Source organism: Cynocephalus volans, chromosome 6 (assembly GCF_027409185.1).
Source record: "Cynocephalus volans isolate mCynVol1 chromosome 6, mCynVol1.pri, whole genome shotgun sequence".
Taxonomy (NCBI): Eukaryota; Metazoa; Chordata; class Mammalia; order Dermoptera; family Cynocephalidae; genus Cynocephalus; species Cynocephalus volans.
Window position 1 is genome coordinate 106,231,910 of NC_084465.1, and position 23,673 is coordinate 106,255,582.

General features: G+C 48.0%; 1 long non-coding RNA gene across 3 annotated transcripts; it reads right to left on the minus strand.

Annotated features, from left to right (window-relative positions):
• Positions 1–1,473: 1,473 nt before the first annotated feature.
• On the minus strand, positions 1,474–23,117 carry LOC134379751 (uncharacterized). 3 transcript variants are annotated; one of them, XR_010023824.1, is made up of 4 exons: positions 23,011–23,117; positions 19,335–19,434; positions 5,472–5,714; positions 1,474–4,216 (listed from the first exon to the last, which is right to left on the minus strand). It is a non-coding gene; the product is annotated as an uncharacterized LOC134379751 (long non-coding RNA). The 3 variants fall into 3 exon arrangements; XR_010023823.1 differs by lacking the exon at positions 19,335–19,434 and adding an exon at positions 10,287–10,369 and having other exon boundaries at positions 1,474–5,714; XR_010023822.1 differs by having other exon boundaries at positions 1,474–5,714.
• Between the last annotated feature and the right edge of the window lie 556 nt (positions 23,118–23,673).

A 23,673-nucleotide genomic window follows, 5' to 3' on the forward strand; every position in this document is an offset into this window, starting at 1 on the left:
CTCACCAGCTGTGTGAGCCTGAGGACGCTGCCCTGGGTCTTGGCTTTCAGCTTATGTTTCCTCCCCTGCTAGACTAGACTAGACTAGTCTAGGTGACCAAGGCCCTCAAAGCACCCACAGGTAGGAGGCACTCCCCAAGGCCTTTCCCCATATCTCTGCCGTTGTTCACTTACGCTAGTAAGCACCAAGAGCCTCCTCCTTGAAAACACATAACCCCTGCTCTCAAGAACTCTCTGTTTTAAAATAAACTCACCCCTCTGGTGTTTAATCCTTGCTTTCTGAAATTAAATTTTCTTCTCTCCACTGTTTTCTCTGATAATAATAGAAAATGTGTATTGGATCTTACTCTATTCTCAGGGCTTTACAGTTTTCTGAAGCGTAGGTATTATTATCCTCATGTGAAGTTAAAACTGAGGCTCAGGAGGGTTCAGTAACTTGCACTGGAGGTCATGGTTGGTGGCAGAGCTAGGATTCAGACCCCAGGGCATCTGACTGCAATGCCCATGTGCCTGGCCATGAATTGGTGCTGTCATGCATATGGAAGACATCACAGGGAAGGGAGATAAAGATATAGAAGAGGTAGAAGTGCTGAGCAACTTGGGGTGCCCAGCCCCTTCGTAACCGGTCTCATCCATGCATATCCTGTGTACATCAGGAGCCAGTGCACTTGGTTGAGGCTAGCATCCAACTGACTGTCCATCTGTATAGCTCTTGGAATAGAGAATCATACACACACCTGCAGCCTCCTCAGTGCCACTGGAAACCATAAAGCTTTGTCCATATCTTAGACTATTTCTTACGGGATAGCTTCCCAGAAGGTGGATTACAGCATCAGGGAGCAGAAATGTTTTAAAGGCTTTTAGTATGTATTGCCAAATTGCTTTCCAATTTACACGCCTGCTGGAGGACTAGGGCAGTATCCAAAATGCCCACCTTGTGAGCCAGCTAGTCATTTCAGTTACAGAGGAGGCAGTGGAGGCCCAGAGCAGTGAAGTGACATGCCCCAGGATCTCCACCCTCAGGAAGAGGCAGGCACAGGGTCTGCGCCCCAGTCTTTGAAGCTCCTTGTTCTCAAAGTGTCGCCCTGGTCCAGTGGCATCAGCATCACATGAGGACTTGTTAGAAAAGCAAATTCTTGGGCCCCACTCCAGTCCTTCTGAGTCAGAAACTCCAGGCCCAGGGCCCAGCAGTCTGGGAACAAGCCTTCCAGGTGATTCTGGTACCGGCGCAAGTTTGGGAGCCACTGGTCTACAGAAAGCTACGTCAACTGAAAGGGAAAACGTACCACACTTGTTTATAACCAAATCTGTGGTGTCTGGGAGCAAATCCAAGGGAAATGTCACTTCCATTTCTCATTCACATTGAGTCAGCACCTGTTAGCTTGATAGTTTTGGAAATTTGGACGACGCTGAAAACGTCACTCTGTCATGTTAAGGATTGAGACTTTATAGACACTTGTTGTTCATACCGAGAGGTTTATTATGTTCTGGACACATTATTATTATCCCCTTCATTCCCTTGGGAGGGGAAATAAAAACTTAGAGTAGTTTAGAAATATCCTAAGGTCACACAGCAAGTAAGTGGAAGCACTGAAATTTGAACCAAGTCTGTTTGCCAGAAACTGGGGTTTTAACAGTCACACTGCCTGAGAGGAGTTGGGACACTTACATAATGTGGGAGCCTTTCAAATTATTGGGTATGCTGTTGCTCTGGAATTTTCTAAAGCTCTGTCTTGAATGCCACGGGAAGTGGCTTTCCCCTGCATCTGCTAACCTTGGACCCAGACAAACCAAAGCCAGTCTTGGGCACATGTAGCTCTTGCCTTGTTGACAGTCCTTAGTGAGCTAGTGAGGTGATCTTTTATTTTTCCCCCACCTGTTCTAATTTGATTTGGGAATTGTTTCTAGAGTATTTAGCCTTTAGGCATCCCTTGTAGGTATCTCAGTTGTATTACCTTGCCCATTACACTTAGCATGATGAATTTTCAAATTCTCGAGTCACAGGTGGGGCCAGAGGCACTTGGGAGGACCAGGGAGTCTGAGGGGACAGGTTCGTCGCTATGGTGGGCGTTGGTGGTTTGTCTCTTTTGCCATTCCACTCAGATATGAGCCTATGGTTTGGGATTCAGACTGGCACTCTGGCTACCCCTGGGGCTTCCTGCCCAGTTTCCTAGGAGTGGCAGAGGGGTGTGCCAGAAGCCAGAGCACAAGAGTACAGGTGAAGCTTGCTGCTGCTTTGAAGGAATCCCCCTGATGAGCCTCAAAAGGTGCCTGCAGCAACAACAAAACAGAAGAGACTCCAAATATTTCCTTTTGGGGATGGGGAAGGAAAGCCAAATGAAATGTGAATAGGTGTCTGAAAGCCCAGAGGAAACCAACAGGCCCTTCCAGAAGTTCTATTTGCGGTAAGAAACCTTGGCACGGAGCAGCCAACTCTACTGCAAAAATAGACCAATGTGCCGAGAAATGGCTCAATTCTGGAAGCAGAGTCCCTCCACGGGGAAGAGAGCTTGAGCTGAAACTTTAGAAGGATCTGTTGCTTTCTTCTGATTTCCTCTAGACCCCAGCACTGAAAAGAGGGAGAAAAAGATAAACATTTAAAAAGAAAGCTCTTGAGCATAGCCATGACTTTGCTGTCAGAAATGGGACCAGTGGAAACAACAGGGCAAAAAGGAAAGTTTCACATAAGCACCTACAGTCCCTCCCTATGTATGCCAGGAGTGAAACAGTATTGAGCACCCAGCTTCCCTTCACTAGGTTCACTGTCCTTTGCCTTCAACTGGGTGAGATGATGAAGAAAGTAGGGCACGATGTGCAGCAGAAAGGAGTGTGACCAGACAGAAAATGATAACCTTGACTCTAATGGTCATCAAAGAGAGGACCTCCAAGAAAGATGGTCGGGGGAACCTCCTTTAAAACACCAGGCTGACAGCCTAACGGGGTGGGGACACTACCATAAAAGGAGAAATAAGATGAGATTGACTCCTGAGGCCATCCGAGTTCTGGAATACCATACAATTGCCTCTGTATGTTGAGATTGCTCATTTGAGCCCTCTCTTAGGCACAAACTTCTACTCTGTTAGGAGTGGTGTCCTGGTCTCTCCGCAGCAGGGAGAGAACAGAAGTAACTAGCTGTAGATACTGATCGCCTTCATAACATTGTAGTGGAGCCAAGCCTGGAAGTTCTCCAGGTGGTTGTAGACTCCTGGCCACGCTAAGGTTGCTGTGAATGGCACAATATGCACACAACTCATCAGTGGAGTTGAGTTCCTTGAGAAGGGGTGCTTTATTTTATGGCCCAAGCAGTTTGGGGGGAAAAAATCATAAGGAGCTTATACCCGGTGTCTCTCAGCTAGAACTGGGAGGCATCAAGCAGATTGGATCCACTTGCCCCTTCTTTCCACAGAAGACAGCTAGGTCTACATGTCCCTCTTGTCCTCTTGGTGGCCTGGAACTGTCTACGTCCAGCTGTGACTTTGCATTCAGCTGCTACTCAGCCTGCCGTGGTTGAAGGGTCAGATGTCGTCTGGAATTGTCATCCCAGCTTACCAGATCTTCTGTCTTCAGAATGTGGCTAGGGCAGCTGTCAGAGGACCAGAGAGGGATTCCCCTCTCCTGCAACGGAGAAAGCTCACCCTCTTAGAGGGAGAATGGCAAGATCTGTCCCAGGAAGTTTATTAACTGGTGGTTAAGATCCTCATCCAAACAAAAGCAGGTAGGAAAGTGAGGGGAGATTTTCAGGAAGACAGAAGGCAGGATCGGAGTTGGGGGTGGGGGTGGGGAGAAGAATCCCCACCCCAGATTTGGAAGTGAAGTGCACTGAGAAATCCACCTGCAACCTGGCTTTGGTAGGGCACTTGGTTTTGCAAACATGCACAGAAGAACCTTCATCCACAAAAGTGCAATGTTGGACTGAAGTGGGAATGAGTTACTTTTTTCTGGATGCACCTCATTTCTTTAAGCAGAACTATAATCATGTTATTCTGGTAGGTCCTACCATTCATAGCACCTGACCCTGCGAGAGGTGGGCAAGTGACACAGGCCCAGGGTATCAGAGTGCCCGCTTGCCCTGGGATGGGCACGTGGCCCAGATGGGCCAATCACTTCTTGAGCAGGTAGGATCTGTGGGAAAGATTCTCTTGCCTGTTTGGCCACTGTGCTGGAAGAACAGGATCTGGTTTGCCGGCTGCCATTTTCCAACCCATATTGGAACCCATCTGCAGTAGGAGAGGAGAACAACCCAGTTTGAGGTGGTACATGAATAGCAGCCATGTAGGTATCCCTGTGTGCCCAATGTTAGGTCCATCCAATCCTGATAGAAATCAATACATGGCTGGGTAGCTCAATCAGTTACAGCATGGTGTTGCTAACACCAGTGTCCAGGGTTGCATTCCTGCACCAGCCAGCCACCAAAAGAAAAATCAATACATCTTCTCCTTCCTTTTGCTTATCTTAGTTTGAGTTACATTTCTAACACTCGCCACCATAAAAGCCCAGACTATTACTGGGAATATTTGGATAAAGGAACGGCCCTGCAGTCTGTGAAAAGAGTTTGCTAGTATGTAGTAGTTATAGACTAGAGTAAAACAGAAATATTGGGCTTAACTTGAGGAATCTTTTCAGATCCGTGAGAAGCACCCACTAACCTGTGGCTAAGTGATAAGCCAATAACAAATCCTTCTTGACCGTTCCTGTGGGAAGGTCCTATTTTAGGTCAGGGTGAGTGAATGAAAGGAGAAGCAGGTCCTTAAACAGGAAAAGGCTGCACAGAAGTTGAGTTGACAAGCATCCCTTCAACAACAAGGGAAGGTTGGTTTGTCTGCTAGGTCCTGGGGTTTGAACTAGAGTCCCCTGGTTGTGTGACCCATCTCAGCCAGAGCTTTCCTTCATGCTCTAGTAAGGCTCTGGCTAGGATCTTCTCCAGAAGGAGGTGGCCTTGTGCTTTGGAGCTTTTTAATCTGTCTGGCCCCTCCTCAAAGAGGGCATTACTAATCGCCCTGACTGAGGCAGCCTGCCTTCAAACCCAGCCCCAGTTCTTTCCCAGACTGTCTGTTATTGAGACTTTTTGCTCTTTCAGTCTGGCCTTCCCTATCACTTATTCTGGAATTAGCGATGTTTCCCAAACCAACAGTCTTTCGGTCCACAATGTTCCTTGCTGAGTGTCCCCACAGTAGAGACAGGGAGCGAACATAATGAATAAAACCAGCTCTCTTTGCTACCCGCCCTAGTAAAGGGACTGTTTTGCTAGGCTGCTATCACATACCACTCCTGTCACCTCTTTGGGTTCACATAGAGAAAATTGTCTAAAAGATGGGGCAGGAGCTCCAGATGGTTCTTTCCCCCACGTACCCCACCCCCCATCTCTCTCTAGCAGCATTGGAAGAAAGATAGAATTTGTAAATGAAACAAATTGGAAGTCAAGCTCAGCCTCAACCACTTACTTACTTTTGACCTTGGGTAAATTCTATGTACCTGTAAACCTCAGTTTTCTTCTGTACAATGGGATAACAATACTGCAGTGTTTACAGTTAGGTTGAGGTGTGAGTAACAGAGGTCTGAGTACAGCGCCCGAGGCAGGCAGTCTGGGGTTGGTAGGACAGGTCTGGGAAATCATCACAGATGCAAGCCCCTTCTGTCTTCTGGCACTAGCTTCCATTCCAAAGGTCACCTCATGGTCCGAGGGAGGTGCTAGAGCTCCAGCCATTCCATGCCAGACTGCAAGAAAGAGGAAGTACATTCTGATTCATCTTTTAAGAAGCTTTCCCAAGAGTCCACCACAACACTTCTGCTTATATTTCATTGGTTAGAATCTAGTAACCTGGCCATGTCTAGCTGCAGGGGAGTCTGGGAAAGGGTGTTGCGGTAGGTAACCCCTAAGATGGCTCCAGTAACCTATTATCCTAATATTCACTTCCTTGTGTAATTCCCTGCCCTTGAATGTGGGCTGACCTAGTAACTTCTAACTAATAGAATATGACAAGAGTGATGGGATGTCCCTGAGATTAGGTTTCAAAGAGATGGTGGTTCTACCTCGGGTGACCTCTCTTGTTCTCTTGCTCTGAGGAAAACCAGCTGCCATGTCGTGAGCTGCTCTGTGGAGAGGACTTACGTAGCAAGAAACTGATGCCTCTGGTCATCAGCTAGTGAGGACCCGAGACCCTCGGTACAACAGCCTCATGAGTGAGCTTGGGAGAAGATCCTCCCCCAGTTGGGTCTTCTGGTGACTGCTACCCAGGTAGCAATCTCAGCTGCAGTTTCCTGAGAGACTTGAGCCAGAGGACCTACAGAAACTGTAAGATGATAAATGGTTTTTTTTACAGCTGCTAAGTTTGGGGCTCATCTGTTACACAGCAATAGCTAATGCAATAGGTTTCCAGCTAGACAATTCCCAGGGTTCTGTTACTAAGAAGGAAGAGGAGGATGGAGACTGGGAGACAACCAACAGCCACTGCCACCTGTACCTACCTCACAGAACTGTTGTGAGGAGAAAATGATATAAGTAACGTATCCACATGCAATTTGCTGGCACCCAGGAAGTGCCTAAGGAGAGGTGGTGGTTAGTGGAGGGCCACTGCCCAGTGCCTACTTCTCAGGCTTCTCACCAAGCTCTTCTAGGAGACACGGTTGGGCTGTGTCTAATGTATGATTGATTTTCCTTGGCTTCCTCTCCCCTTTAACAGTTCAGACCCCACCCCCAGTCCAACTAGTATAATGACTACTCCTGCAAAATTAAAGATCCCCAAGCCCAGCTGATGGGTTCACAGAACGGTAAGATTTTGGAGGGAAAGGGGCTCAGAGCTCCCTAATCCAATCCTCCATTTACCAATCTGACCCCAAACACTTGCTCTGGGTCACAGAGCCTCAAGGCAGAGGTGGGACCTGGACTCCTCCAGAGATATGACTTAGCTCTCTGTTCCTGCTTCTTTCCACACTGCTGTTACTGAGGCAGAGTCCAGTGTGTGGAGCATTTATAAAGTTCCCTATAAAAAAAATTCACACTAGTTCAACCCAATTTTCTCTCCCCAGGAGGACTCGAGGTCAGGTTTATGGGACATGAGGTGCTTTTTGAGTGAAGAAGTGTCATATTTCCTTCTGGTTTTCCTTTAGGCTTTTTGAGGCCCCTCCTCTTGTCTCTCTGACTTGGCAATGAGCTAAAGTCCTTGCAGTCAGTCCCCCAAGAGCCCATCCCTCGTGGATGTGACTGAGAGAAAAGTCTAGTGAGTACTCCCCTGGGTCCCACCTAACTAAAGCAATAATTGAATCTGTATGATCATCCTTCCCCCAGGATGCAGGATTAATGTCACACTGGAAGGATGAGGACTGTGGAATCATTTCACATGCAGTGAAATCTCAGTTTTTCAGAGTAGGTTGAAACGAAGGCCTTTCAGTGAAAATGAATGTTTTGGGGAGAAAAAATTGATGAGTGCTAAGATTTTTTTCCTCCTTAATCTCCAATAATGATAGAATATGAAATGTGCCAGCCTTCCTATTCCTTATTTCTATTAGTGAACTAGGCTATATGGGAACTTAATAAAATATTCACAGGAGGTTCAACTGCATGATCAAAAATCTTTACTGGTCATTAGCATTTTGTAAAAGCAGCAATTTCATTAAAATCAGCACATATGGGAGGAAATGAGTGCTGGTGCAGGGTACTGTTCTCTTATTTAATGTCGTGTTGACACGTACATTTTAAAAATTGACATTAGTAGGCTTTTAGCATGAAGTTGCAGAAGCTTATCAGGGTCCTGACTGTAAAATGCAGAGGAACCCACCCACGTGGAAGCTATGTGAACTCGACTCGTCACTAATGTCCCTGTGAGCACTAACTTAAAAAGTCCAGCGTGAACTGGAGGAACGGGGAGTGGACAGCTAGAGTTTAGAAAGCTGTTGCAACAGAATGATGCATGGAGAGTTTGAACACCTCTCTTCTTGGAAGGGAGAGTAAATGGAGCAGAAAGCACTGTGTGCGTGCGTGCGTGCGTGGGGTTGGGGGACGAGTGTTGCAGAGGTGATTGATACTTTTATTCTGATCAATGAGCAGGCACATTTATTAAGCAGCCAGGAGCTGGGTATGTGTCCAGCTTGAGTCTTTGCAATGAGGAATGCTAACCGTTGAGCTTAGTGACAGAGTTACGGAACTGGTACTTGGGGGACTGTCTCTCTTAACACCGCGCTCTGCCATTACATTCTCTATTAGGAATTCGATATGCTCACAAGATATAGTGAGTTGGCTGTTTCCTAACAATGAGCTTCTTTCAGGTAGTGTCCTCCCCAGGAAACATTACCATTGGGTTTTTGTGACCCTGGCATTTGTATTTACCTGGTGGCAACTCCCTGCTTCTCACCTTTCCAGACCTCACGGGGTGGCCTTGTAACCCCAGAGCTAAAGCCGCATGCACAAAGGTAAGGGGTCAAAGTGTGTCCGTGGGGGGGCCTGAATCTATATACCAAGATTCATCTGGGATAGCTTTCTTCCCCCAGCCCAATTCCCGGGCCCGTTGCTCCGTGTGCAGGCCTATTTCTCAGTCCTGTGCACAATTTTGTGTTTGCAGTGAGCCATGAATATTCTCCTCTCTTATGTTCTCAGTATATGAGAGTCAGTGTCACCTGGAAGGTAGCAAGGGTTTTGGTTAATGACTGGCTTGGACTGGGTGAGGAAATCCAGGCAGGTGAGGACATAGTGGGACCTCATCCTCATTTGGGGGGTGGGTCACAGAGTTCACTGTGTGTTGCTGGAGGGAAAACTTGGACACCTGAAGAGATTTTTCTAAGGGAAAGCCCCTTTGGGATTGCAGGATGAAATATGTAGCCATTGGACATGGTTACTAAAAGCAGTGGCATGCAGGAAGTGAACCATGACAAGAGTGGACATCAAGTCAGTGGCCCAAAGAGAAAGAGGTTAGTGATGGGAAGGGTCCCAGGACTCACCAGTGCATCTTTACATTTTTCTCTTTCAACATTTGAAAAAAAACTTTTTTTTTTTTTTTTTTTTTTTAAAGATGACCGGTAAGGGGATCTTAACCCTTGACTTGGTGTTGTCAGCACCACACACTCCCAAGTGAGCTAACCAGCCATCCCTATATAGGGATCCAAGCCCATGGCCTTGGTGTTACCAGCACCACACTCTCCCGAGTGAGCCACAGGCCAGCCCTTGAAAGAAAACTTTTTGATTATTTTTTCTGTCGGAAGCTCAGCACTCCAAGAGATTTTTCATGTTTCACCAACCTAGGACTTCTCACCTGAAGCTTATAGGGTACTAGATGGAATGATAACAGCACTACTATTATTATGCAAAACCATATGGTATGCTGCCTTGCTAGGTGCCAGGTATTGTTCAAAGTGCTTTGCAGGTGGGTGTTAAAAGATGCACTGCAACAGCTGAGGCTAGTTGATAGTGGTGGTAGTGGGGTTTCCAGAGGCTGGATGTGGCCAGCAGCCTTCCTGGTGGGATCCTTGAGTATTAATCAGACATGAGTTTCACTTCACAAACATGGGTTTTTAAAATGTCACAATTCATTATTTCCCTAAGCCAAATGGAATGTGTTGTTAAGCCAACACCCAGTCAACACAGGGGTTCCTTGCTTTCACTCCCCAGAGCTGGAAGAAAATCTCGGGAGTATATAGGGGCAGATGTGTGTGGGAGGTCCTCCACCAAGCCTGCTCAGTGCTTCAACTCCAAGCTCCAGGAGCCCTCAAAGGTGGTGATTCCACTGCTTGTGAGCCAAGCTTGGGGACCAGGGCCTTTCCCAGCCACCAGAAAGAGCCCTGTTCTTAGGGTTGAGGATCCTCACCCCTCCACCCACCCACCCCGCCACTGTCTCCTCTCAAGGCACCTTCCAAGCCCCAAGTTCCATCAGAAGCCCAGGTTGACCCTTGTTGGCACTGATTGGGTCATGTCTGGTCCTGAACCAATCACTGTGTCAAGCGAGATGCATTGTTTGATTGGTCATGCCTGGGACACAGGGTCATCCCAAGAGCTAGGAATGACATTATCTCTACCCAAACCACGTGAACCAAGGTGGGGGAGGGGCAGATCTTCCAGGGAAAATCCAGGCCCTGTTGCAGGGAAGAGGAGGAAAGAATGCCAGGCAACTAAGACATCAAGTACCCACTGCGCCATCCTTTGCCATCAGCTCCTGCCTGGCCAGGGCACTCTTTGACCAACTGATCCTCCTGCTCCTATCCAGATTCACCCACCTACACCCCAGCAGAGGTCAGGGCAGTGGACTGGCGGCAACTGGGTAAGGCTGCTTCAGCACTTGGGGCCCAAACCTCTGCCCTTACCTTCCAGACCCAGTGCAGGTGGATCCCCTTCCAGGCAGCTGTACTGGGTTAGTGTCCCCCGAAATTTCATGTCCACCTGGAACCTGTGAATATGACCTTATTTGGAGATAGGGTCCTTGCAGACATAGTCAAGTTAAGGTGAAGTCACACCGCATTAGGGTGGGCCCTAGAACCCATATGACTGGGGTCCTTATAAGAAGAGGGACATTGGGACACAGATACACATAGGAAGAATGCTAATTTGATGAAAGAGGCAGAGAGATAGGAGTAATGCTGCCACAAACCAAGGAAGGCCAAGGATTGCTGCAATCACCAGAAGCTGGAAGAGGCAAGGAAGAGAGTCCTCCCCTAGAGCCGTTAGAGGAAGCAAGGCCCTGCTGACACCTTGATTTTGGACATCTAGCCTCCAGAGTTGTGATAGAGTAAATTTCTGTTGTTTCTAGCCACCGCATTTGTGACACTGTTACAGCAGCCCTAACAAACTAATACAGGGGCCTTCCTGAGTATACACTGTTCTTGCCCCAGCCCCGTGGCCTTCCAATGGGAAACCATCCCCTTTCCAGGAGGAGAAAAAATCCTCTGCTGATGAAAATTTTCAGCAGAAAAGGCTACATTATTTTGGCAGCTGGGGCCACTTCAAGGGGAAGTCCTTCCCCAGGGCCAGCCCTGAGGCACAGCATTTCATCTCCCTTGGCACACCACTGGACGGCATTGTCCAAGCTCAGAACAGGCTTAAAGCCCAGAGGGGATTCTGCTGAGGCAGCTGGGGCGAGGGTGACCAACTCATCCCTGTTTGCCTGGGATGGTCCCATTTGAGCACTGAAAGTCCTGCATCTTGGGAACCCCTCCAACCTAGACAAGCCGTGATAATCGGTCACCCTCACTGTGGCTGGGGTTGGTTTAGCTCCTTGGAAACAAGGACAGGCTCAAACATTTTGCACGCCCTACCTTATATACCTTAGGCATTTTGTAAGCCTTTGTTGTGTGCTGACTTAGTGCCTGTACTGCGCAATGAACAATGTGTCTAGTCCTCATAACATGCCTGTGGGGTAGGTACTGCTGTCATCCCCACTTTACAAACTGAGGCTCTAGGAGAGATGAAGCCATATGGCATGGAGATGGCAGCCCCCATGTCAGCTGTAGCAACATGGCACTGGCAGCTTCCTCACTGTGTGCCCTCTTCCACCTGCACAGGACTCACCATGGAAGGTCTGGGGCTGGTGGGAGTGCCGACTCCTGGACCCACCCTGCACCTGCCAGATCAGCATCTCCTGGGCACAGGAGTAACATCTCCCAGTGTAACCTTGGGCAAGTTACTGCTCTGTGCCTCAGTTTTCATGTCTCAAGATGGGGGTAGTAATAACATCTTCCTTGCAGCATTGTATGGGGACTCAATCACAGGTGTTTGCTATTATTGTTGAGCGGTTATTGGCTGGTAGGTTAGATCTCAGCTTCCAGAATCACACTGAGCTGGGTGCAAACAGCAGTGACCTCGAGAACTTTACCCTGAGCATGAGCCCCCCCCACCTGTAAAATGGGGCTAAAGTAGCACTTTCCTCATAGTACAGCTATGACAATTAAAGGGGACCATGTGTTGCAGGTTATCCCAGCAAGTCCCAGGATAAGCGCCCATTGAATGTAGCTCTGATTGACACACTCAGGCCAAGCCTGTGATTGGCTTAAATTTTGGGTAAAGTTCCCACAATTTTTTTTTCTTCTGAACATGTTTTGAAGTGTGATGGACTTGAGAGGGTTGGGTGTGGAACACTCCTGCCAGAGGTTTGGTGGAGAGGCCAGGGGAAAAAGGAGACCATCAAGGGGTTAGAAGACCTGGGTCCTGGCTTGGTTCCATCTGACCTTGGGTGTCCTTGACTTCTCAGGCCTTGGTTCCCCATCTGTACAATGGACCTTTGGGTTTGATGCCTGAGGCTTGGTCTGGAGATGATTTCACCAATTACTCCCAGAGTGACTCACAAGGTAAGTAGTTTTCTGTATTCATTATTCAGTCATCCAGGGCCATCTTCACTAACATGTGACCTGTGCTGTCAGAACCCAAATTCAGAAGGGCCTCCATGCTGAGCTGAATGCTTTTCTGTCGCCATTTTGAAATTCTTTATTTTTGAACGAGGACCCTGCTTTTTCATTTTGCATTGGTGCCCACAAATTACACAGCCAGTGCTGCCATCAACAAATATTTACTGAATGTTGAGGAGGTGCTACTGTGTGGCAGCTACCAGGCATACAGTAGTAGAAAAAGTTTGATGGGGCCTCTATCCTCATGGAGCTTATAGTCTAGAAGCTGGCTCAAGGTGGGCCCCCAAAAGACACGTCCAAGTCCTAACCCAGGTAATAATGTCAATGTGACATTGTTTGGAAATAGGGTCTTTACAGATGTATTTAAGTCAAGCATCTTAGGATGAGATCATCCTGGATTTTGGGTGAGCCCTAAATCCAATGACAAGTGTCCTTATAAGAGGAAGAAGGGGGAGATTTGAGACACACAGATGCAGGGGAGAAACACAGGAGGAAAGGCCACTTGAAGACGGAGATAGAGAGTGGAGTGATGCATCCACAAGGCAAGGAACGCCAAGGATTGCTGGCAGCCATCAGAAGCTAGGAGAGAGGCCTGGAGGAGGTTCTCCTTCGGAACCTCGTAAGGAACCAACCCGCCAACACCTTGATTCTGACTTCTGCCCTCCGGAACTCTGAGGGAACAAATGTCTGTTGTTTTAAGCCATGAAGTTTGTGGCAATTTGTTCCGGTGGCCCCAAGAAACTAATACATGGATAGACAGACATTGATCAACTAATCAAGCAAACAAACGAGAAACTGCTGTATGACACAGGAGGTGCAGGGTGCTGTGTTGGGGAAGGATTCTCTGAGACTTGAAGTCAGAGAAGGAGTTAACTTCCTGCAGGGCAGGAAGATCATTCCAGGCAAAGGGAACAGCATGGGCAAAGGTCCTGGGATGGGAGGCTCCCTCTAAAATCAACTAGTTTCCAGGCCATGTGGGTCTCTATGATGTGTTGTCTTGGCTACAGAGGGCTTTAAAAAGCCTTGAAAAAGGACAGGTGTCACTGCTCGTGGCAGTAGCGGCAATTTGGCGCCTGTGGTTTCAACTCCACCCATCTCACATGTTTATGTTACCAGACTGGCCCCCGAAGGGAATCTGCTTGCCAGGCCCTGACCTGCCTGAGCTTGGCTCTTGCAGCAGCCTTTGCCTGGCCTGGTGGAGTGGGTGCCTGGTTGCCCAGGCTGGCTGTGCCGGGTGTTTGCAGTTCCCAACAAAGGACAGAATTTACTGCTGCCTTTCATTGCCTTGTGAGAGCTCCGCGAGGACTGGCACCAGATGTGGCAGGCATGAAGGGTCCCAGACCTGCTATTTTGGGGAGAATTCTCCTTGCAGGAACCGGGCATGCAGCAAGTTCTGTGGTTCTTGGTCCTGGGGCGGGGTCTCGGACTGCTCGGAGGTGGGGCCTCGGGCCGCTCGGGGGCGGGGCCTCGGGCTGCAGAGGAGGGACAACCTGTTGGGGCGGGGCCCTGAGGCTGTTGAGGAGGACCCTATTGGTTTGTTGCTTCTTCCAGAAGGCCAGCTGCACTGCCAAGGACATGCTATCTCTATGCTTGTTTCCCATCAATAAATCAGATAAATTACTCTCATCGGCTCCTCCTCTGTAAAACGGGGTTCGTAACTATACCCTTTTGGTAAAGCAGTTGTGAGAATTAAATGAGATGATTTGCTCTTTCATTTAACGAATATTTTTTGAGGAGCTACTAGGTGCTAGACATTGTTCTAGATGCAAGGGAGTGAACAAAATAAGACAGACATATATGCTCTCTTGAAACTGACATTCTAGAACAGGGGTCTCCAAACTACAGCTCTTGGGCCATATCTGATTAGCCATCTGTTTTGCAAGGACTGTGATTTTGCATTTTTAAATGGTTGGACGTAATCAAAGGAATAATAGCATTTCATGACACATGCAAACTATATGAAATTCCAATTTCAGTGTCATAAATAAGGTTTTATTAGAATGTAGCCTCCCTGGGGAGGGAGAAGGGACTCCTGAGCTAGGGAGGGGCCCAAGTCTCCCAACTCCAAGGTCCTTCTGTGCTGAGGCTCTGGCCTCCTCTGGTCTAGGGGGAGTCAGCATTCTGAGGCCTGGTCGTGGAACTCTGCTTTGTTTCCAGGCTGGGGTTTGCAGGCTTTGCTGCTGTGGGTTCCAGGCTTGGTTTACTTGTTCTACTGGGTTGGAACTCTCTGTCTCTGGGGATGTTCCTTAAAGACAAGGACCTGATATATTTAACACCCAGTACCCAGCACAAGGCCTGGCACACAGAAAATATTTGCTGGACCAGTGAATAAATGACCAAAGGGACTGAAAGTCCCCAGTGCAAAGAGGAAGGGAACTCATGTTAGTGGAGCCCAGCTAAGCTCTGAAGACAAGAGGAAGCATTTTCTAAGCATCTGCCAAGTGCTCATCTCAGCCTCACCACTACCCAGTGAGGGCCTCTCATTTCCCTATTTGACAGGGACCCAAGGCTCGGAGAGATTAAATCATGTGCCAGGGCTGCACACCAGGGAAGTGAGTGTGGGGTGTGAGGCAGGATTGGTAGGATGGGTGCCCGGCTAAGCACTTGGATGGAGTTCTGTATGAAAAAGGGGCTGCTGAAGATTTTTTGGTTTTACTTTTGTTTCTTCTTCTTGGTTTTGCTGCTTTCCTTCCAACATTTTATTATGAAAATTTTCAAACACACAGCAACATTGATTCATTCATTAATCACATATCCATCCCTCTATCTTTCCCTCAATTCATCCTATTTAGTGCAACATACACAAAATAAGGAGAATAGTACAATAAACAGCCACACGCCCAGCTTCAACATGATTGACAGTTTGCCCTTTTGTTTCCTCTATCTTCCCTGTCCCCATTTTTTCCTGGAGGATTTTAAGCAAATCCTAGACACAGTATCCTTTCCCCTTTAAATTTTTCATGAAAAAGTTTTACATAGAGGCCTCTTTGATTATCTCCAGGTAACTGGGCTCCTTGGGCCAGTCAGAGGCTGGCGGCTAAGATCCCATGAGCCTGATGTCCTGGGATGAGCTATTTGGCCTAGACTGAGTGTGGAATATGAAGAGACTGGGATAGCCAGGCCCAGGAGGGTCTGGCTGTGACCACCCACCCCATCACACCTTAAGGGGGCTCCTTCTGCTCCTGTCCTGCAAGCCCAGCCCTCCAACACCTATGCGTGGAGATGAGGCCAATATGCAGGTTAAGTTGGGGCTCTTCCCACTGTCTCTTCCCACCCACCTGCACTCAGCCACTGTATCCAGCGTTGAGAACACCTCCTGAGAGACCTTCCCGAGCTGACTCCTCCTCCCCTGGTTCATTTTCAGTCTTTGGCCACTGGAGGTTTGTGGCCTCATCACCTCCAAGCCCCAAGTTCTCCTGTGTCCCTCACACCGCCCCTCTCCCCGCCCGCAGCTCTCTCCTGCCTCAGGGCCTCAGCAATGCTGTTTCCTCTACCTGGAATCCCCCTTGTCCATTCTTCCATTTACTGTCCCCTGTTCATACTTCAGAGCTCTGCTCAGAAACTGACTTCACTGAGTCCCTCCCTAACCCCCACTCCCAGGTAGATGCCCACCCCAGTTACCCTCTATCTAAGCACCCTGTTCTTTTCCTTCATAAGATTATTACAATTATAAATACACTATTCATTTTCTTTTAGGACAGAGCTAGGTCTGTCCTCTTCCCTGTTGTGTCCCCCTGTCTGCCCAGAGAAGTTGCTCCATAAATATCTGCTGCATGAATACATGAACAGGGAGGATGTTATGGCCTTTGCTCTTCTCCCGCTACCACCCCATGCCCCCTGTCATATATCCACATTTCTGATTTACTGAGAGCTTCTTATGTGTCAGGAACTCTGCCAAGCCTTTTGTGAAGCAACCCTATGAGGCAGGTACCCCTAGTTCCTGCATTTCACAGATGTGACAGCTGAGGCTCAGAGAGGTGAGGTAACAGGCCTCAGATCACACAGCATCAAGTGGGGAAGCCAGGATCTGATTGAAGTTGTTCCAGCCTGAGGTCCATGCTCCAAGTCTCCACACAGCCATGCCAAGGTCCTAAGGTGGGTCCCCATCCCGGGCCCTGCTCTCTCCCTTGCCCTCTCTAGAAGCAGAATCTAGCAAATTCCAGGGAGCCCCAGACACCCCACCTGGACAGTGGCCTGGCTCGGGGCAGGGCTGCCTCCCGGGCTCTGTGTTATGTTCCACTGCCTCCCAAATTAGTTCCACATTTGGTCCAGGGCCTGTGGTTTCCACTTGTTTTCTGTAACTGGAGCTCCCCCAGTGCTTGGCACCAAGATTCGTGACTCGGCTTCGGCTCAGGTTCCTGATTTCCTTGGATGATTTCAAATGATTTCACTGGCAGGGAAAAGCCCAGCCAGGGGTCAGTGGGCAGATCACTCCTTCCCCATAATGAAGGAGCTCCTAGGGAAGGAGCATGGATAATTAGCAGTGCCTCCTAGGATGCATAGGCTGTGGCGAACAGGCCTGCTGAGTACTAGTTGCTCCAGCCTCCTTTTCAAATTTCTTTCTGGCAACTACCTTGCAGAGTGGGCCTTATGATCCCCACCTCATAGACAAGGAAACTAGGGATCAGAGACGTTGGGTGATTTGCCCAGAGTCACATAGCAAATAAGTGGTAGAGCAGAATCTGCACCCGAGTCTGCTGGCCCCAACACCCAACCTCTTCCTTCCAGATTCCTTTCTAGCTCCAGACTGCAGGTGGGACCTGGCAAAAACCTGAACCTTGCCCATAAAGAGCTCAAAGTCCAGCAGAAAAAGACCAGATTGGGTGCAAACAGTGATCAAAGCAGCACCCGCCAACATGAGACCACGTATATTTTTAGACAATGAGTCAGGCCTTGATGATTCACAGGCCTGGCTAGGCTTGCAGGGCAGCCCCAGGCCACAGAGGGCAGGACAGGAGATCAGCCACACAGGGGACAGGAAGACCAGGAAGGGGTAGAGGGCTGCTTCTGGTGGGACCACCTCCTTGTTCTCCATTGTTCTGTCAAGGGTTGGAGCTGGGGCTGTACTCTTTCTCACTTGTTTAGAAGATGCCTTTTTGAATAAGTGCTTGAAAATTGCTCATGTTAACAGAATTAGAAAATGATATAAGCAGCCTCACATCACTCTACAAACATCTACTCTGGGCTGGGCACTGTGCTAGGTGCTAGGGAGATGGCAGACATCAAAACAAAGCCCTAACCTCATACATCTGACCTTCTAGAACAGGTGTTGGCATACTTTCTCCATAAAGGGCCAGATAGAAAATATTTTCAGCTTTGTGGCCCATATGGTCTCTGTTGCAACAACTCAGCACTGCGTTTGTAGCAGGAAAGCAGCCATAGACAATATGTAAATGAGCAGGCATGACTGTGTTCTTATAAAGCTTTATTTACAGAAACAGGGAGCAGGCTGGACTTGGCCTGTGGACTGTAATTGGCTGACCACTCTTTTAGAAGATGCCTTCACCCACACCCTGGCTCCCCTTGTTTACCTTCCACTGTGTGACTTAAGGACCCCTCGATGACTGTACTGCCTCTCAGTTCCTTCAAGGTGATGGGCTCGTTTGGCAGGTAGAAACTGCTATGATGCTATACTTTCAATGAAAAAGTGTTTGCGATTGGTCTCACAGGCCCGTACACATTGGTATTTGTGGGCCATGTTGGACTATGACCTCCTGGGGCAGCAGAATCCATATGTCCCTCTTGTGTCCAACCTAATGCTTAGGACATATAGGTGATAGGCAAACACTGGCAGAATGAATGACCCCAAGTCTGTGACCAGCCCCGTCTATCTTCTTCACTTTAGTTGGAAACTGGCCCCCCCACAAAAAACACCCCTGGTGTCCTTCCTGTGTTCACAGGAGAGAGGTGAGGCAGTGGGAAGGGCTCTGACCGGAACCCCAGCCCAGTGCATCATGGGTGCCTGGTGCTGAGCCTCAGCTTCCTCATCTGTGAAATGGACAGAGATAAGCATGTGTCTCTCACAGAGGGTGCTCAGAGGTCAAGCCAATTACTGTGCCAGCTCAGCCTCTAAAATCTGAGGGGAACTGTCCCAAGTGTCCTCTCAGCCCTTCGGAGAGGTGGAGTTAGCACCACTCTTAGATAAGTGAGCAGGGATTCTGGCACTGAGGGACTTGCTGGAGGTCACACCACGAGTGCACAGTGGGGTACAGACCTGGCCTCTCTGAGCATCCCTTGACTCTAGGCCACCCTCTGACCACCCACAGCCTCGCTACTTGCCCCTGCTTCTCCAGCAGATAGGCAGCCTTATTTCTACACCCTCCTGCCCCCACCCCAGAAGCCAGGCCACCCTGAAACAAGGCTCCTCACCGCCTGGTAGGTGCTTTGGGAGTGGGGCAGATAGATGATCAAGTGGCAGCTCCACCACCAAATGTTCCAGATGCCTGGATCTGGGGGTGGGGCTGCAGAATTGACATCCACAGACCTGAGTTCAACTCCTGTGTGGGAGGACAGCTAGCTTTGTGACCTTGGAAAGAGACTGGACTCTCCCATGCCTGTTTTCTCACCTGCATAGTAGAAATGATAAATAATACACACATTGGTTCTTATCATTTGTGGTAGTTATATCCTATAAAGTCACCGCGAACACCAAATTAGCAAATTCCGAAGCATTGTTCCCAAGGGAAATACAGGTTAGGTTCCTGTGAGACTCTGGTCACCATTGTCACAGCCCATCCACACATAACCTGCCTTTGTGTGTGTTTCTGTTTAAAGACACTTTACTGAGATTCATTAACATTGAACTCATGGCCAGCATCACCATAATTCATGCTTGAACAAAGCTTATCTAACATATGTATTTTCTCTGAAATGGATATCGCTGCCTTCTTGTGCTTGGGAACACAGGACAGCACTTCAGCAGTCTACTTGAGGGCCATTTTAAACATCAAAGTCACCCACAAAAAGCACAAAAATATGAAATATATAGCACTAGACCACAAAAAGGACACTTACAGTGTGAGAGATGAATAGGGAGGCAGAGTGTGGCCTTGGTGGACCTCGGCTGGGAATGTGCACATCCAACAACTGGAATTTTTCACAGCTCTGCATGTGTCTGTAAATGAAAACACCTCAAGTACATTGATTTTAGGGTTACAAATAAATTCTAAGTAGGCAAATTCACAAATACGAAATCCATAAAGAGGATTGACTCTGTGTGTGTGTGTGTGTGTGTGTGTGTGTGTGTGTGTGTGTGTGTGTGTGTGTACACACATACGAGTATATATGTGCTCAGTCACTAGCTGGAAGCAGCCTATGGAAAGGTACCCTGTTCTTTCTGTGGATAAGAAAAATCTATAACATTATTGAGAACTTGCTTTGTGTCAGTCTGAGCTAAACCCTTGACAGGGATTATTTAATCCCCATGAAGGTACTGTGAGTATGGTACTATTGCTATCCCCATGTCACAGATAAAGCACAGAGAGGTTAAGTAACCTTCCCATCATCACACAGCCAGCAAGGAGGATGCAGACCTGGGCAACTGGACAACATGCACACAACACACCTTGCACAGGGCCTGGCATAGGGTGGTAATAATAATACCTGGTATATTTTGACCAGGAGTTGGACCTGGGCCTGTTCGGATGCAAAGTGCACCGCACTGTAGGAGATGAATGTAGATAAAGTTCTTGGTACCTGGGGAGCCCTCGCTAATGGTACCTGCTATAGAGAGGTTTCAGCCTGGCCAACAGGCTCTAGGATGTTGCACCTAAAAGAGACTTTAGAGTTTGTCACCCAAAAGGGAAGGGGTCTGTTTCTGTTGCTTATAACAAAATACGTGGAACTGAGTATTTTATAAAGAAAATAAAATTTATTGCTTACAGTTTCTGAGGCTGGGAAGTCCAAAGTCCAGGGGACAAATCTTTTGAGAGCTTTGGTGGTGGTGACAGTGACCCAGTGATCTCACATTGCAAGATGGTGGAAACAGAGAGAGACTAACTTCCTCATTCACTCTCCTTTTAAAGCCCTCCAAACCACACCCCTGACCACTATTTTTAATCCATTCACCACAGCATGGTCCTATGATCTAATCACCTCTTCAAGGCCCCATCTTTCAGTTACCATAATAGGATTTCCCGACCTCAACAGTTACAGTGGGGATAAAGCTTCTAATATATGAAATTTGGGGGACACAATTCAATCAATCCACAGCAGGGTCTTTTTACAATTATTCACTCATTCATTTATTCATTCAGAATATATAATTTGAGTAATTTCTCTGTGCGAGGTCCTGGACTGGACCCTGGGGGTATAACAGAATATACAAGCCGGTCCAGCCCGCCTGGGGCTCCCAGTCCATGAGAGACACAAACGCCTAACAACTTCATGTCCAAATAAAGACCTCATTACAACCATAATGACTGTTACTAGGAAGTGAGGGGGCCCATGTGCCCAGCACCAGGGGTTGAATCACGAGAGGTCTAGCCCCATTGTGGCAATCCCCTTCTCTTTGCTGGACACTTGCTTCCCAGCTTCTCCTAGCTAGAAGTGACCATGCGAGCCAGCTCTGGCCAATGCAAATGACAGACATTTCTTCCATCTTCTTTCTACCTTGAACACAGATGTGGCAGCCACCCTGCCCCCATGAGGCAACGAGCTGGAGGTGAAAAGCCACCACCCAAAGGGTGGCAGAGCAAGAAGACAGGAGGAACCTGGGCCCTGATGCCAAAGAGCTGTGGTGCCAACCTCCAACCTTCTTGTCGAGAGGTGGCCAGTGTCTGCAGCATCTAAGTTACTGTTGTTTGGATTTCTAGTGACCCATAGCTGCATGTCTCCCTAACTCACTCAGCCACCCTGTGGAAGGGCTGCTGAGGTCAGAACCTGCATGGTGGGGACTTGACGAGTCATGGAATGGGACTCCAAGGCTTCTAACTCCCCGTTCAGAATTTTCTCTGCTCTGCCCACTGATGCCCAAAGCCTGGACCTTGGGAAAGCCACATCCTGCATCTGAGCTGCACAAGTGTCAACTGCGTCTTGTGTGTGAGCACTGCCACCACCAAGTAAACACCTCTGTTCTGGCCGGCATCACCTCTCAAGCATGGGTTATTCTAGACCGCGGTCACCTGCCAAAACTCTTTGCCATCATGACCTCCCCATGGACACCGCATGTTCTCTTCCGAATTTACTACATCCGCTCCACTTACAGTAAACATGTTTATAAAGGAGACTTACATCCCCACTATCAGTGAAACACCAGTGTTGCTTGTTATAAAATGTTATAAAATAAAGCTATTGTTCCGTTTTCTCCTCTCTAACATGGGGATTATAATATCATTTCACCGTGTACGTTGTACGAAACTGCTTACAACAACATATCGCTTATAGTGAGTTCTCAGTAAACGTTTGTTGTCATTGTTATTACTCCTGGAAAAAAAATCATTGAAAACAAGAATACAAGTATATACATGTGGATAAATATTATGGCGAGCCATATGAAATTACCATTTGACCATTTTCAAGCTACAATCCCAATTATATTTGGTTAACTATACATGTGTACATATGAAGTATATAAGATAGGCACATATCTAAATATATAATAAGAAATGTTCTAAAGGAAAAAGCACTGGTCTGTGTCCCACAGAAAACAGTTTTGCTCCCGCCTGGGCTGCACTCCGCCCTACGGGGACCCCTGGTCCAAGGAGGTCATTGAGAGTGTATTCCAGGCCTCAGGGTCAGAGGGAGTAGGGCTGGAATTGTGCTCTGCTGTGTTATGGCTAGCAGGCAGGGGACAGCCTCTGAGTTACCCCATCTGTCAGTGAGGGTGATGATATCTCCCTGAGCAGGTGGCTGTGTGTTTCAAATGATGTTGTGAATGTAAAGCACTTAACCCGGTGCCTGGCAAATGATCGGCATTGGATCAATGGCTTTTCTGTTTCTCCTCTTCCTTCTTTCCATTATTAGAACATGTTTAGTTGTTAACATTATGAACTAGTCAATAAAAGGTGTCTGCCAAGGAGTACAATCAGAAATAGCTCCAGGAGGGCCTTGCTCTGCTCAGGTTGGGGAGATGCACCCTCTCCTGGCCCCGACTGTCACTCCACCTGTTCCTCCTCCTCCTCCCCTTCCCAGAACCACCCTCCCCCGCAATCTGTGCCTCAGTGTCCTACCAAGCTGACCTTCCTCTAGACCCAGCCTTGTGGCCTGGCCCCTTGGCAGGCACGGTCCTTCCATTGCCTTCTTGTTCCCCCTTCCCTGCCTTCACTGAGTCCTTCATTCATTTATTGAGGAACCCTTTATGGATCACCTGGTGCGTGGCAGACCCTGGGGTCACAAAGATGAGTCAGGAGGACCCAGGACTCCCTGAGAGCACAGTCCAGACAGGAAGACAGACTCAGGAACCCAAACCAGAAGGGACGCCCCAGGGTTGAGGCTCCAGCTCAATGAAAGCAAGTTGGTCCCCACTTTAGAAAAAGTCTGAAATCCCACAGAATTTTGGGTATTGGCTTCTGCAGCCCATCTCTCTGCCTCCCTCTTTTGCAAACCCCTTGGCCCCACCAGAAGGAGTTATTTGCGACCTTTCGGTGGCAAGAACCAGAAGCTAAGAGTGTGGGCTCCGCACAGATGCCCCCTTCCCTGGGTGAGCGACAAACACCTCTAGCCGGTAAAAGATAGAAGCTACAGAACCTACCTTGAGCAGCCGTTGCTGCAATTAAGTGAATTATTGTGTGTTACGGGCCACTTCTTCCCTTGGTCAGAACCTGCTGGGTCTCAGAGCTGCATCAGGAACAATTCTCATTCCCACGACTCATTCAAGCTGGTGACTCTCAGCCCTGGCTGCTCAGGAGAGTCACGCGCACACCAACCCCATTCAGTCAGGGCCGAGCAAGGACGCTGGTATTTTTAAAAAGCTTCTTTCATGATTCTGAAGCATAGCCAGGACTAAGAACCCCTTTTAAAATTAAATTAAATCAATAATAATAATAATAATAATAATAAATTAAATAAAATAAATAAAATTAAATAAAAATTAAGCTAAGGGCTGGCTAGTTAGCTCTGTTGGTTAGAGTGTGGTGTTAGAACACCAAGGTCCAGGGTTTGGATCCCCACATTGGCTAGCGGCCAAAAAAAAAATTAAGAATTTGCAAAATAGTATTTTAGATTTTTTTAGGTCATTCTCCAACCTTTTCTTAGGAATATTCCCATACATATAGAAAACTTGAAAAAAAAAAGTACCATAGACACCCATATACCCACTACTGAGATTCAGTAATTACAAGTGCTTTCTGTATTTGCTTTATCTCAATCTGCAGAGGTGGGTTATTTAAAAATAAGTTACAGACCTTATTACACT